Here is a 14,007-nt window from a genome sequence, read left to right as displayed (position 1 = left end):
ATGAATCCTAGGAGATTATCAAATACATGTATTTATAATATATTGAAAGCAAAGCTAGTATTATATACTCTACTGGAATTTCAAAGTTAACATTATAAGAAACCAAAGTGAAAAATGAAAATACAAAATGAATACTCAGGTGGTGGTGGCACACACCTTTAATCCCAGCACTCAGGAGGCAGAGGAAGGTGGGATCTCTGTTTGAGGCCAGCCTGGTCTACAGAGCTAGTTCCAGGACAGCCAGGGCTGTTACACAGAGAAACCCATTCTAAAAAAACAAAGAGGACTGAGGACTTCTCAGTAGTAAAGTACTTGCCTCGAATGTGGTAGCTAGTAGGTTCTATCCTGAAAAATGATTCAAAACCATTTTTAAAACCATTACTCATCCATCTTTAAAAGCCAGGTGTGGGGGACATGCCTGTAATCCCAGCACTTGGAAGGGAGACACAGGAGAACCAGGAAACCAGCTACACAGCAATTTCAATGCCAGCCTGAGTTACTAAGACCATGTTTCAAAAACAGAACAAGGGGCTAGAGAGATGGCTCAGCAGTTAAGAATATTAACTACTCTTTCAGAGGACCCAAGTTCAATTCCCAGCCCATATGGTAGCTCACAACCATCTGTAACTACAGTTCCAGAAGATCCAATGTTCTCTGGTCTCCATGGTCACCAGTCATGTACATAATGCACAGACATACATGCAGGTAAAAAACTCGTATATATTTATTTGATGTATATGAATGTTTTGCCTTCATAGATAAATATGCACCATGTACCTGGTGCCCACAGAGGTGAGAAGAAGGTATTGGAACACCTGGAACTGGAGTTGAAGTTGGTTATGAGCCACCATGTTGGTGCTGGGAACAGAAACCTACAAGACAGACAAGTGTTCTTCTTAAGCACCTTTTCTCCAGCCCCAATAAGTAGAATTCATTTTTTACAAAAAACAGGCCAGGCAGTGGCGGTACACACTTTAAATCCTAGCACTCAGGAGACAGAGGCAGGAGGATCTCTGAGTTTGAGGCCAGCATGGTCTACACAGCAAGTTATGGGACATCCAGGACCACACAAAAAAATCCTATCTCAAAAAACAAATTAAAAAAAACAAAGTAAAATAAAAATAATATTTTACAAAACAATGAAATAAGACTGGAGCAGAAATGGAGATACAGCTTAATGGCAGAACGTTTAAAGGTCTAGTGCCTTTGAAGCCCTATGTTCAATTCCCAGAACTGGGGAGAAAAGGGGAAAAAAGAAACCACAAGCACATATTAAATTTCCATTTTAAAATCACACAGTAAGAACCTGACATAAAGCCAAGTAGGGTGGCACATGTCCTTAATACTGGCACTCAGAAGGTTGAGGCAAGCAGCGCTCTCTGTGAGTTCTGTGCAAGTCCAGTCTACATTGTGATGTCCTATCTTTTAAAAAAAAAATTAAGCTGGGAAGTAGTGGCTCACACCTTTAATCCCAGCATTCATGAAGCAGAAAGAGAAAGATCTTTGAGTTCGAGGCCAGCCTGGTCTACAGAGTGAGCTCTGGGGCAGCCAGAGCTGTTACAGAGAGCCCTGTCTTGAAAAAAAAAAAAAATAGTGGTGCGGTTGTCAAAACTAGCCTCAAACTTCTAGGCTCCTAAAATCCTCTTGACTCAGCCTCCCAAGTGCAGGCCCAAGTCATTGCACCCCACAAACAAAATTTTCATTGCTTATTGTTTTTACACAGAAACATAAAACGAATTGGAAGACCTCAAACTTTTGAATAATGGTAAATGCTATAAGAAACAATCATGGCATCTACTAACCACCAAAGATGAGCACCCTCTTGTTACTTCCAAAAATTTTCATACCAAGCTGCACATTTTAAAAATAACTGTCACTCTTTCAAATTAAGGATACTCTGTCAAAACTATATTGATGACGGGGTGAAAGTATAGCTCAGTGGCAAAATGGTGGTCTAACATACACAAGTTCCTGAGTTCTATCTCAGGCACTACAATACAAGAGAAAAGCAAGGAATGGCAACACATTCTAATATTGGCACTTGGGGGGACTGAGACAGGAGGATCACAAAATTGAGGACAAAAGGGGTTACATAACCATATACTCTACAGAAAATTTTTTTTAAAGAACTTTGACCATGCATGATGGCACACACCTTCAATCCCAGCACTAAGGAGACAGAAATGAGTCCCTGAGTGCTACGTAGTTCTAAGCTAGTCAGGGATAAACAGTGAAACTTTATCTCAAATAAATAACATTTTTATACATTTTATTGTGACAAAGTCCAACTAATAATATTATTAAGGGATTAGGATAAATCTCCACCGATTTAATAGCAAATCTTTGAGAACATGATGAAATGCACACATAATATCTTGTGTTGTGTGCAGGAGACCCTGGATTCAATTTTCAACATCACAAAAAAACCACACATCATGTCCCAGTACTAGTGAAACTGTACTATACATACACTGAGGCTTATGTTTGTTTTCTTTGTTGTTTTTGTTTTCATTAGACAGGGTTTCTCTGTGTTAACAGCCCTGGCTGTTCTAGAACTCAATCTATAGGCTGCACTGGCCTCAAACTCAGAGAGAGATCTGCCTGCTTCTTCCTCCTAAATCCTTGAATTAAAGGTGGTGCACCATTGCCCCGCCACCTGGCTACACACAAGGTTTAAAAGCTAAAATACATTTTTGCTGCATTATTTTAGATACCTTAAATATTTATCTTGAACTGGACACGTTGGCGCACACATGTAATCCCAGCACTAGGGAGGCAGAGCCAAGGGGACCTCTGTGAGTTTGAAACTAGTCTGGTCTACAGAGCTAGTTCAAGGACAGACAAGATCACACAAAGTAATCCTGTCTCAAAAACAAATAAACAAAAAACCTTTGCCCCAAGGTCGCCACGCAGTCAACAAATTCCTTGTCTAATCAGAAATGTCATCTTTCTTCCAGTTGTTTTCTTGTACAATTTCAACAAACTAAGCAAATTAGTATACAGAATAGTAACTCAATCTTATTGGTAAGATAGTGACTGCAACAAAATCTAAAAAAAATGAACTAATTAAGGTAAATAAACAGTCAATGAAATATTAAACATTCAACTATGTAAACAAAATTGAAAACTCTTAAGATCCGACCTTCAGGGGCAGTGGTAGAACACACCTTTAATCCCTGCACTTGAGGAGCAGAGACAGGCAGATCTGAGTTGAGGTTAACCTGGTGTACAGAGTGTTCCAGGACAGGCAGGAATATGCAGAGAAACCCTGTCTCAAAAGACAGACAAACAAACACAGAAAGAGGAAAAATTAGATCAGATCTCATATGGAGGCTCATACCGTTAACCCCAGAACTTGGTAGGCAGGACAGGTGGATGGATCCCTGCATACGAGGCCAGCCTGGTCTACATACTGAGTTTCAGGACAGGCAGGGCTATGTAGAGAGACTTTGTCTCAGAAAAAAAAAAAGACCAAAATAAAAGCAGAAATATCAAATATTTACCACCCACACTCAGCAAAATATATGCCTTGGCCACAACTATACCCAAATCATTTCTCTACATTTCAATCCATATTTAGTTATTTGGCAGGAAGATACCACATACACGAACAGTCCAGAAATATAAAATCAATGCAAAAACTATCACAAAAGTAAAGAATGGCAGGGTTGAGGAGGGGGCTAGAAGACTGGGTGCTGAATGCGGTAGAAATGGTAACGACAGCAGCTCTACCAGTCAGCCCATCCCAAAGAGAACTATTTTATTTCTAAAGTGACACATGCTTCTCTGCAAGTCTCTCAAATTATGTTACAGGATCAGGTTAACTTCAGGCAAGTCTCTAAACTAGAGCATTTTCTTTAGTTTTAATACCATTTCTCCCTAGTCCTAAACATTGCCATCCTCTTATCTATTTTCTCAGAAGGACGCTATATGAAATATAGCACCAATAGTTAATACAAACTGATAAAGGAAATATGAATAATACATAGAGAAATTAAACTCAGATGCTGTTATGTTGGTGTTTGACTTGTTTCACTTAGGTAAAATTCAAAAAAGTTGCTTTTTAACATTAAGACATATATAATCACCCTAATCTAATAACTTCAAAACAGTGTGCTAGAAATTCTCCTGGGTTTTAAAAAACAATGCTATCTTGTCTTTAACTACTACCCCTGTACCAACAAAAACTTACCCCAAAGAATAAAAATTAGCAAACTCTCTGAGTATAGTAATTTACAGTAATTTAAATCACTTTCATATCCACACAAATCTCTATAGGAGTTTGGAATCCCTTCTTACCAATAAGTAATTGGGCAAGGTACTAGGCCTTCAGGTTTCCTCTTCTGTAAAAGGGTCATCATATACCCCAGTTTCTCTGGGACAGTCCTAGTTAATGCTCTTATCTCAGCAAGCTGAGTAATGCCCTCTCTTATTCTCAAAAGTACCCTAGTTTGGCAGGGTGTGGTAACTCGTGCCTATAATTCCAGCACTCAGGGTGGTGAAGAGGAGAGAGCACAATGTTCAAGGACAGCCTGGATTAAACAGTAAATTCTAGGTTAGTGGAGACTACATAAAATACCTTTTACTATAGAGTAACACAAACCTTTAATCCCAACACTTGGGAGGCAGACACAGGCAGATCTCCAAGTTCCAGGCCTCAGGCTACATAGTGAGGTCCAGAACTGCCAGGGCCACCTCAACTTAAAAAAAAAGAGGGAGGTGGGGAGAGGGGGAAGGAGGGAGGAACACAGAGAAACAAAGAAAGAAAGGCAAGAAAGAACCATGTAGTTGTAATACCTCATCGGTTAATGAAAATGATTATCATTACACATGAAGTATTTGTAATAGTACCTGGCATATAAGAAGAGTTCAGTTACTGTTAGTTACTATCAATGTCTTTTTTAGAAAAGATTTTTTAATTATATAATGAAAATGCTCCTACAATATTCCTTCTTACAAATTAAATTATGCATTTAACTTTCCACATCCATTTTTTTTGTTTGTTTGTTTTTTGAAACAGGGTTTCTCTGTGTAACTGCCCCAGTTGTCCTGGAACTTGCTCTGTTGATCAGGCTGGCCTTAAACTCATAGAGATTCACCTGTCTCTGCCTCCCAAATTCTGGGATTAAAGGTGTGTGTCACCACCGCCTGGCCCACATTCAATTCTTTAAAACAACTTAGCAGCACTAACTGCTTGAAATCAAATACTAAACAATTTACCAAAAAAAATGGTAATATCATCAACTGTACTCTTATTTTATCACACATAAGTTTTTAAGAGGCTATATCACAATTCTTAGCAAGCAAATAATATGAAAATAAATCTGCTTTCAGTCCAATCAAGCCTAGTAACATTTGTAACATTTGTAACCACGGTTCTTCTGGTTAACTACAGAATTCAGAAAACTGAAGAACATTTCTGGTACCTAACTATCTTTTTTCAAGACAAATAGGAGAAACAAATAATTGCATATAATGGGCACCTTAGGCTATAATTCGGCCACGGAACATTAGTTGTTGGTATTAATGGAATACAAAGAGAAAGTATGGATGAAAATACTCAATATTGCAAGAGTCTCGGTCAAAGAAGACTGCTCGTCACCTCAAAAAAGAAATATTTCCTGAAGATGAAGTTTAAGGGAATGATCAACAGATGTGCATAAATTTGACTCATGGTCATGAAATGTATGTGCTGGCACACACACACATATTTAATCTTACCTCATCTCCACTAAACCCAGCATCTATAATTAATTTCTCCAGGTAAGAAAAACTCTCAAGCTTATGAAAAGATTAGATTATTCTCATTTTTAAATTTTATTTATTCATGTTTATTGCATGTGTCTGAGTGTTTTGCCTGTATGGATGCATGTTCACCACATGCATGTCCACTGCCCTCAGAGGTCAGAGGCCAATGTTGGAATCCCCAGTTAAAAATGGTTGTGAGGCACCATGTGGGTGCTGGGAACCAAACCCAGGTCCTTGGTGAAAGCAATGGGTGCTCTGAGCCATTTCTTCAGTCCCCTAACCTAAATTTTTAATTAAAATCTAACCACTAAACAAGCTGAATGACTCAGAAACTATCTTTAGACATACACAGTATAAATAACAAAGAATTTTTTAAAATGTGTAACTATTCTATGCATCATAGAAAATAGAAACCATTGCTCATACCAAGACTTTAACATTCCATGAAATTTGGTGATCATACTCAAGCAATATTAAAACTCAGATTTCAACTACTTTGATTATTATCTTAAAATAAAATATGGAACTTCTTTAATCTTTTTATTTAAACCTTTACCAACAGGTATGGTGCAGTACATGGGAGTCAGAGGCAGGTAGGTCTCTGTGAGTTCAAAGCCAACCTGGTCTACCCACAAATTCCAGGACAACCAGAAATACATAGTGAAACCCTGTCTCAAAAAAACCTTTTTACCTTTATCTACTTGGGGGAAAGGAGCACAAAGGGCTTCACATGGTGCATGCATACAAATTCAGAGGACAACTTGCAAGAGCCAACCAAGTCTCTCCTTCCACCATGAGGACTGCAGAGACAGAAAACGAGTCAGCAGCCTTGGGAGCAAGTTGTCCTTACGCACCCAGACCCCACTGGCCCCATCGTAGAACTTTTGCCTTGTAGCAACTCATCTGACCCTGAACAAAGATCTCTGATTGTCTTGTATCATATATGGAAAAGTTTTGGTCTTATAAATAAAATTAAAGCAATGAGGATTGCAGACCTAAACTCAGTAAGAGAAACACCTGAGTTTTAACCATCAAAAAAAAAAAAAAAAAAAAAAACACGAAGGACTTGAGGTCAAGCTAATCAGGATGTGATTTGGGAAAAGTCACTTACTATTATCTAGAACCTCAACTTCCTCATCTGTAAAATATTCTTTAAAAAACATGTATTTCAAAGTTTATGAGAAAGTTCATATTAAAACATGGTTTCTGACACTCAAAGGGAACCCCAGAGGCTAAAGAGATGACTCAGTGGTTAAGAGCACTGGCTGCTCTTGTACAGGAGCCAGGTACAATTCCCAGCACCCACATGGTACCTTACAACCTTCTGTAACTCCAGTTCCAAGGGATCCCACAACTTTTACTGGCCTCCTTAGGCACCATGTACATGTAGGAGACATACTTACATGCAGGTAAAACATCTAGACACATAAAATACTAATAATAATAATCCAAAAGAAGCCCAAGATACACTGAAATTATTTTTTAGATTACTTCAGGTTTCAAAAATTACAAATCACACCCTATTGCAAAGTTATTCTTGCAAAAATATAAAGAGAGCTCAACTTTCTAGCCTTACACATTGAATAAAAATTTACTTGAGGCTGGTTCAGTTCTAAAAGGAATTTTATTTTGGAATTTTACAAGAAGTTATTGAGAGCTAATAGAAATCTCTTTACCTTGTCAAGGCTAATCATGTACTTTTCAATTAAAAAAATACAAGCATGGCAGCAAATGTCCATAATCCCAGCAGTAGAAAGGCTCAAGTAGGAGGATCACAAATTTGAGAGAGACCTGGGATACAGAGGAGATTCTGTCTGAAAATAAACAAATTAACAAGCAAAGAGACCATTGTATCCACCTTCTCTGGAGAGGAGAACAAAGCAGTTTGATTAACCTCTTAACCAACTTTCTCTTCTTTCAAGATAGGATCTCAGAAAAGTAGCCCTGGGGCTGGTCTTGACACTAGCCATATCCCAAACTGACCTCAAATTTACAGCAATCCTTCTACCTCAGCCTCCCAAGTGCTCCAACTAGAGGTGTGAGCCACTATGCCTAGCAACACTCATTTCCTAACATCTACTAATCAGTATTAAAGAAGTACAGTAAACATGTATTAATAACCCTAATTCAGGGGAAACTTTTCTGGTAACAGATTAGCAAAGAAGCTAAGATGTTCCTTTTTTTTTTTAATACACACAAAGCCTAGTCCACAAAGCCACATTACTTACACAGAAAAATAAATGTATTTAGTTAAATTAAATGCAAAAATGCACTTCAGGAGATGGAGAAAGCAAACTGACAATTTTATTTCTTCGTATCTTTGCCACCAGAACATGCAAAATCTACCACTTGTGACAGACAACTACATAAAGAATTACTATACAGGCACAGTATGGAACTACAAACAAAAAAACCCTGTACAGAAATAGTAAATGTAGAAAACTAAAAGGAAAAATGCAAAGTACTTTTAAACAGTGTCTAATTTTATAGTTCCTTTTAATTCTCCAACAATCACATTTCAATATACACTAATAGCTAACGAGAGCTACACTAACAGTGCATTGCTAATTAGGACTATCCCTTTTCTTTCCTATTTATTATCCCAACTCCAAAATAGTGCCCCTCTAAATTGTCCATTTTAATATAAACCTTAGGTTCAAAAATTATCTTTCAACAACAACTGAAGGGCTGCATCTATCATAAAGATCTGGAAAGCAAAATAAAAATGCTAGCACTGTTTACAACATTCCTCCAGTGCTGCGCTGATTATGATAAGCATGCAGAGTATTAAACATTACTGAAGTGACCAGGGCATATTTTCACCTCTAAAATATGTATTTCTCTTGTATCCCCAAAGAAAGAGATTTGAGCCTGATACTAGGCCAAGCCCCCCAATTTTACTTCATACAAATGATAAAAATAAATGTCAAATTTAATTTCATTAAAATTGTCTTCATATTTGGAGTTTAAAAATTCAGAATTAATTTCAAGACTGCCAAAACTCAGAATTGGTTGGTTTGGTAGTTTAGCTACTGCTTCACCACAAGAAATCAAATCTGATGCAACAGCTTCACCATCTACTTAAGGATATTTGCATAGGAATAAAAATTTGAAGCCAGGAATCTGCCTTCTCTTAATATCCTTGTAAATAATGGTAACAGTTCAGAAAGGTTTATTCCCAGACTGGAAGAGAAATTTTCTATAATAATTAGGGAATAACTTTTACCAAACACAAAAATAAAATATTCATTGCTTTGGAGTCCCTTCAGAACTTAACAGCTATTCAAAAATGCATCTAACAGGAACAGAATAAGCTTGACATAGAATAATACCAAATTGCAGAAACCAAGGCAATCACCTTGGACTTTGGGAGCAAATATACTATTTAAAGGAGACCAAGGGTCTTAGTTTTAATTGCACTTTTATTGCTGATTGCAATATTGAAAATGCTTTTAAAAGAAATCAAGATAATAGCTTTTGTATCAACTTTTAAGTAATTAGAAGAGCAGAATGTTGGAGAGGGTACATCATTTTATATGTAAACATCCAATTTCCTATTGGTTTAAAGAGAAGAACCCTCTCTACTCTGCCTGTCAGTCTCAGATACCTTATAATACTACAGTTACGTCACAGTGGGAAGGAATGGCTAATAAGTACATTTCTTTTCCAATCCACTTCTCTACCTGGTCATTAAACACCAAACACTGAAACTGTATTCAGCCATGTCAATCTTCCTGCTGGGAATGCTCCCTATGGCACCCCAATCCCTTCCACTGTCGCTGACTCCAACTGCCAAAGCCCCTCCTATTAATAGTAAATCCCTCTCATACTGACTCATTGCAACTCCAACTTAATGAAACAGACCCACCAAGAAGAATTGTTTAAATCAACAAATGGAATTTCCTATTTTCAAGAAAAAAACAAATCAAAAGGAAAGTAAAAGCAGAGCTCGCTGAGACTAAGCTGCCTTTCAAGTCTATCTAACTTGTGGGGATTTACCTTGTTTTCCCTATACTGCTTGTGTAAATATTTTTGAAAGTTGGTATGCTAGGCATTACGTAATTATCCACACACAAGCCTAAGCTTCGTGTAAATAACTTAGGTATGTAAATATAAAGTCAGCACATCAAAATGTAAAAACTTGGAAATTTTTCTTCAAAATTCTACCTCAACTACAGACATTTTCAAGCACATACAAAAGTAGACAAGTTAGCAATGCGCCCTCTGACCTCAGCTAGCTACGCTAATCAGCTCAGCCACTTCTCTTTTCATCTGCCCCCTACTCTTATCTTTACAGAAAACGAGGAGACAAGCCCTCAGTAATGACACCAAGAATAACCCCAAGGCAACAAAACTATCAAAGTAACATGTTAAAGAGTCAAACGTCTTACAATGTTACTGTAAAAGAACCCTGCACAACTAATAGCTAGCAAAATTTAAGAATTCAGTTAAAAACATAGAAATGATTATCTCTACGAATTTTAATCAAGCCCATAAAACCCAATAAATACATTTTAAATTATATTTTTAAAGGATAAATAGAAATGAAGTGAAAATGAACTTAAACATTTGCAATTAGCTGGAATCTACGCAGCACTTAATCTCAAAACCGAAAAAAAAACCAGACTATTTAACATAATGTGTCATGAAATTACAATTCAACCACTTGAAAAACCGCTGAACACTTATGCATTAACTGGTCCTTCTGATCCCTAATTATAGATTGATATCAACGTAGAAAGAAAACCAGGCATTTTGACGCAAGTGGTTTAAAATGTACAAAATTAACCCCACCGTTCATTGAGAAATATATAAAAGCAAGACGAAACTACCTGAATTGTATGTCGTTTAACAGAAATGTATCCACTTTCCAGGGCCATCCAAAAAAAAAAAAAAACATAATAAGTTCACATATACCCTTAAACGCAACGCACTAGGCTCCAGACAGAATTAGGAGACCGCCTCCTGCTTTTGCTCCTAACCAATACGCAGAGAGAGAAGGTTGGCAGGAAAGTGCTGCGAGGACAGTAACAAACACCAGCAAGCTCCCGAGCAGGCCCTGCTAGAGCCAGGAATGACGCACTTCGGTAACCCGACTCTTTCTCCCCTCCACCCCCCGCCCCCAGCAGCGGTGCTGACACCGCCAACAGCCCGGAGTAGAAAAAAAAAGACAACAGAAAAAAAAAAGGCAAAGCTTGGACCGCACCAGGTTTCATTAAGAAACCTCGATTATTCCTCTTTCGACACTAAACACCAGGACTAAACAGGAAAAGAAGCTTCGTGCTTAAGCAAGTCCCATCATGGTGGTTTAAGTCACTAAATTAAGCTGATAATGAGTCCAATCCACAGAGACATATATACAGGGTGTGGCTGCTGTGAAATACGGCGGTCCGTGGGAGAAAGGGGGTACGGAATTTACACTCCAGTGTGAAGGGAAGAGGGGGCTTTACCGGGGTCGAGGAGGCGGCCCGCGCATTTTAAGGAACCATTGCAAACCAACAGATGCGTCTCCTTTACTTAAACCTAACCCCACAGATCAAAAGTTTCAGATAGACATAGCACAGAAGCTGGAAATAATCATTTAATCAAAAAACAAGACCGTCAATTTAAAAACTACATCTAGAAGAAAGGAGGAGAGAGAGGAAGGGGGGGTAGGCAAGAGCATAAAAAACATTCTAGGCCACGGAGGAGAAAGTCTCCCAGACCGGATGAAACTACTAATGCAATATTAAAAATTCAAGTCGAGCACCAAAGCACGAAAAATCACACGATAACCCATTACCGTTGAGGATTAAAAATAAAATGACATATAACACCGAGGAGGAGCAGAAACTAAATGTCGAAAGTACAGCGGTTTATTAAAAAAAAAAAAAACTAAAGGCAAAACAAGACATTCTCGCGGCGGGAGGGAAAGGGGAAAAAAGGCCGAAATCAACAATACGTTTACGATTCTAGGCCAGAAGAAAATGGGAATGGGGCTCAAAGTTTTGCGGAACTACTTGATGCTGTTTCCCACACCTTCTCTCTCCCATGGCCCATCCGACCCTTTTCCTCCTAAAATTGCAGTCCACAGATCTCCCGATCTGTAAGAGAAGAAAAGAGAAAGTCGCCCTCGAGCAAGAATAAAAGTGTGGAGGGAAAACAGAGGCTGCCTACCTGGGGCAAGGATCAGCTCAGTTCCTGCCTTGAGAAAGACAGCGAGGGTGGGGGTGGGAACGAAAAAGCAGCACTAAAACTAAAACAAAAGTGGCGCCAAAACCCCCCAACAAACAGCCTTCCACTCCCGCCCTTCCCCCCCCCTCCGCCCATGCCAGGCAGGCAGGGCCCCCTTCGGGGCAAGGTCTACGCGCAGGGTACCGACGCCGCCGGACCCCAGCCTATTTCGAAAATTGGTGCCCTAAGAAAACTGACCGAAGTCGGGGCCTCGGAAAGGATGGAGAGATCGATGCCAACCGCTTTGCCCAAGCAGTTCCCCCACCACGCGCTGGAGATGATGGGGCGGGGGAGAGAAGCCGAGGGGCCCGTCACATGAATGTTGTTCCCTCTCTAGGAAGGGAGGAAGAGAGGGAGGGAGGGAGGGAGGGAGAGAGGGGAGGGGAGGGAAGGAAGGAGGGGAAGGGAGGGAGGAGGGAGGGGGGACGAGGGAGGGGTGTGAGCAGAGTAGATTTTCCCTCGCCTCCCTCGGTCCGAGGCCCAAATAGACACAGGCGAGCCTGCTCGCCCTCCCCTCCCCCCCGGGTTCCCAGCACCACCATTTTGCTCGCTTCCTTCCCCGCACCACCACAACGCGCTCCCCCCCCCGACACACACAGACACACATACACACACACACACACACACACAGACACACACACACACACACACACTCCCGGCCGCGGCCTCCCCAGGTTCGCCTTCCCGCTCCCCCCACGGATGGCACCCCCACCCCACCTCCAGTTTAGGGGTCTCTCTTCCCCCCAGGCTGCTTATGAAGAGGCCCCCGGAGGAGAGGAAGCCACCTCGAACGCTACGCGGAGGCGCGGAGCCTCCATCTTGCGCCGCTGCGCGTTCTCCATTTTGGGCCACCCATTGGGGAGGGGGGTCCTCGGCGGAGGCCCCGAGGGAGAGTTGGGGCGAGGGAGGCAGGAGAAAAGCTTCAGAGAAGGTAGTGGAAAAGAAGCGTCCTGCGCTAAAAAGCGGCTCTGGGAGGAGGTAGGCAGGAAGGGGGTGGGGGAGAGTTGGGGAGGGGGGGAGAGAGACTGGAAGTTCCTTGCAAGTGTTGGGGTAGCGACTTGGGGGCGGAGAAGAGAGGCAGGGGGAGACGCGGGGGCGAGGCGAGGACTCGCTCCCCGCCTGGACACAGCCGCTCACTCCATGGCTGCCCCGCGCCGGGCCGAGGGAAGCCGAGGGAGAGGGCCGCGAAACGGCGACGGGACGCCCGGCCTGTCGCCTCCCTCCCCCGGCGGCACGCTCTCTTCGCCCGATCGCAAGCACACACACCTCACGCTGGGCCGCGCGCCCTCCGGGTGCCCCTCCAAACTTCTAGAAGGTTCGCCTCCGCCATTTTATAACTTACCTCCCCCCTCAGCGTCTACAGAGGCAGCCAGGAGACTGTTGGCCTCCCCCACTCCTTCCTTCTGTCTCAGGCCGGGGGCTCCTTCACCCCTGGGCTGGTACAAGAATTTTTTTTTCCCCTTCCTCTTCTTTACACCCTTGAATTCTACTCGGGGACGGAAGCTCCCGCGGTTCTAGACCGGTGGGGGGGGTTTGAAAGTGGCGGTCGGATCCGGCGGGGTTTTTTTTTTCTTTTTTTTTTTCTTTCTTTTTTTTTTTTTTTTTGGTGGCGCTTCGGGATTGTTTGGGGTGTTCGCTCTTCGGCGACTTGGAGGCGAATGGAACGCGCAGGCGCCATCTGTCGGCCACGAACCCGCGCCCAGCTCCTGTTGGGAGGGAGCGGCATCTAGCGGCAGCGGGACGCCATGGCAGCGCGCGCCCCCCGCCCCTCCCACCCGGCATCCTCCTCCCAGGCGGCGACCAATCGCGAGCGAGCGCCTCCCGGCTGGCTCCGGCGTCTCTGACGCCTCCTGTGAACTAGGCGCCCGCAGGGGCGCGCCGCCGAGTGGGGTAAACAAGGCGGCGTGCCCGCGCCTCACTTACTCATTCGTTGGGACGCGCTTTCCTCCCGGCGCGGACTGGACGGGGCCGCGGCGGCAATGTCGGCCGGCGCCAGGGAGGAGGTCGCCCAGAGGCCAGGAGCGGTGTCCGCCTGAGCCGGGCCAT

General features: G+C 42.1%; 1 protein-coding gene across 8 annotated transcripts in view; it reads right to left on the bottom strand.

Annotated features, from left to right (window-relative positions):
* Positions 1–13,537, bottom strand: part of Stag2 (STAG2 cohesin complex component) — a 127,569-nt gene extending 114,032 nt beyond the window's left edge. For 2 of the 8 annotated variants that reach the window (XM_087903081.1, XM_087903087.1), the window contains exon 1: positions 12,160–12,300. The gene's annotated coding sequence lies outside the window, so the exon portion shown is untranslated. Of the gene's footprint in view, positions 1–3,167; positions 3,269–10,580; positions 10,739–11,904; positions 11,996–12,159; positions 12,301–12,678; positions 12,795–13,227; positions 13,251–13,303 lie in introns of those variants that run through there. The other 6 variants (XM_087903083.1, XM_087903082.1, XM_087903084.1 and 3 more) reach the window with 6 other exon arrangements.
* Between the last annotated feature and the right edge of the window lie 470 nt (positions 13,538–14,007).

Source organism: Myodes glareolus, chromosome X (genome assembly GCF_982192425.1).
Source record: "Myodes glareolus chromosome X, mMyoGla1.1, whole genome shotgun sequence".
Lineage (NCBI taxonomy): Eukaryota > Metazoa > Chordata > Mammalia > Rodentia > Cricetidae > Myodes > Myodes glareolus.
The sequence above is the reverse complement of the archived record's forward strand: the minus strand, read 5'-3'. Positions and strand labels throughout refer to the sequence as shown.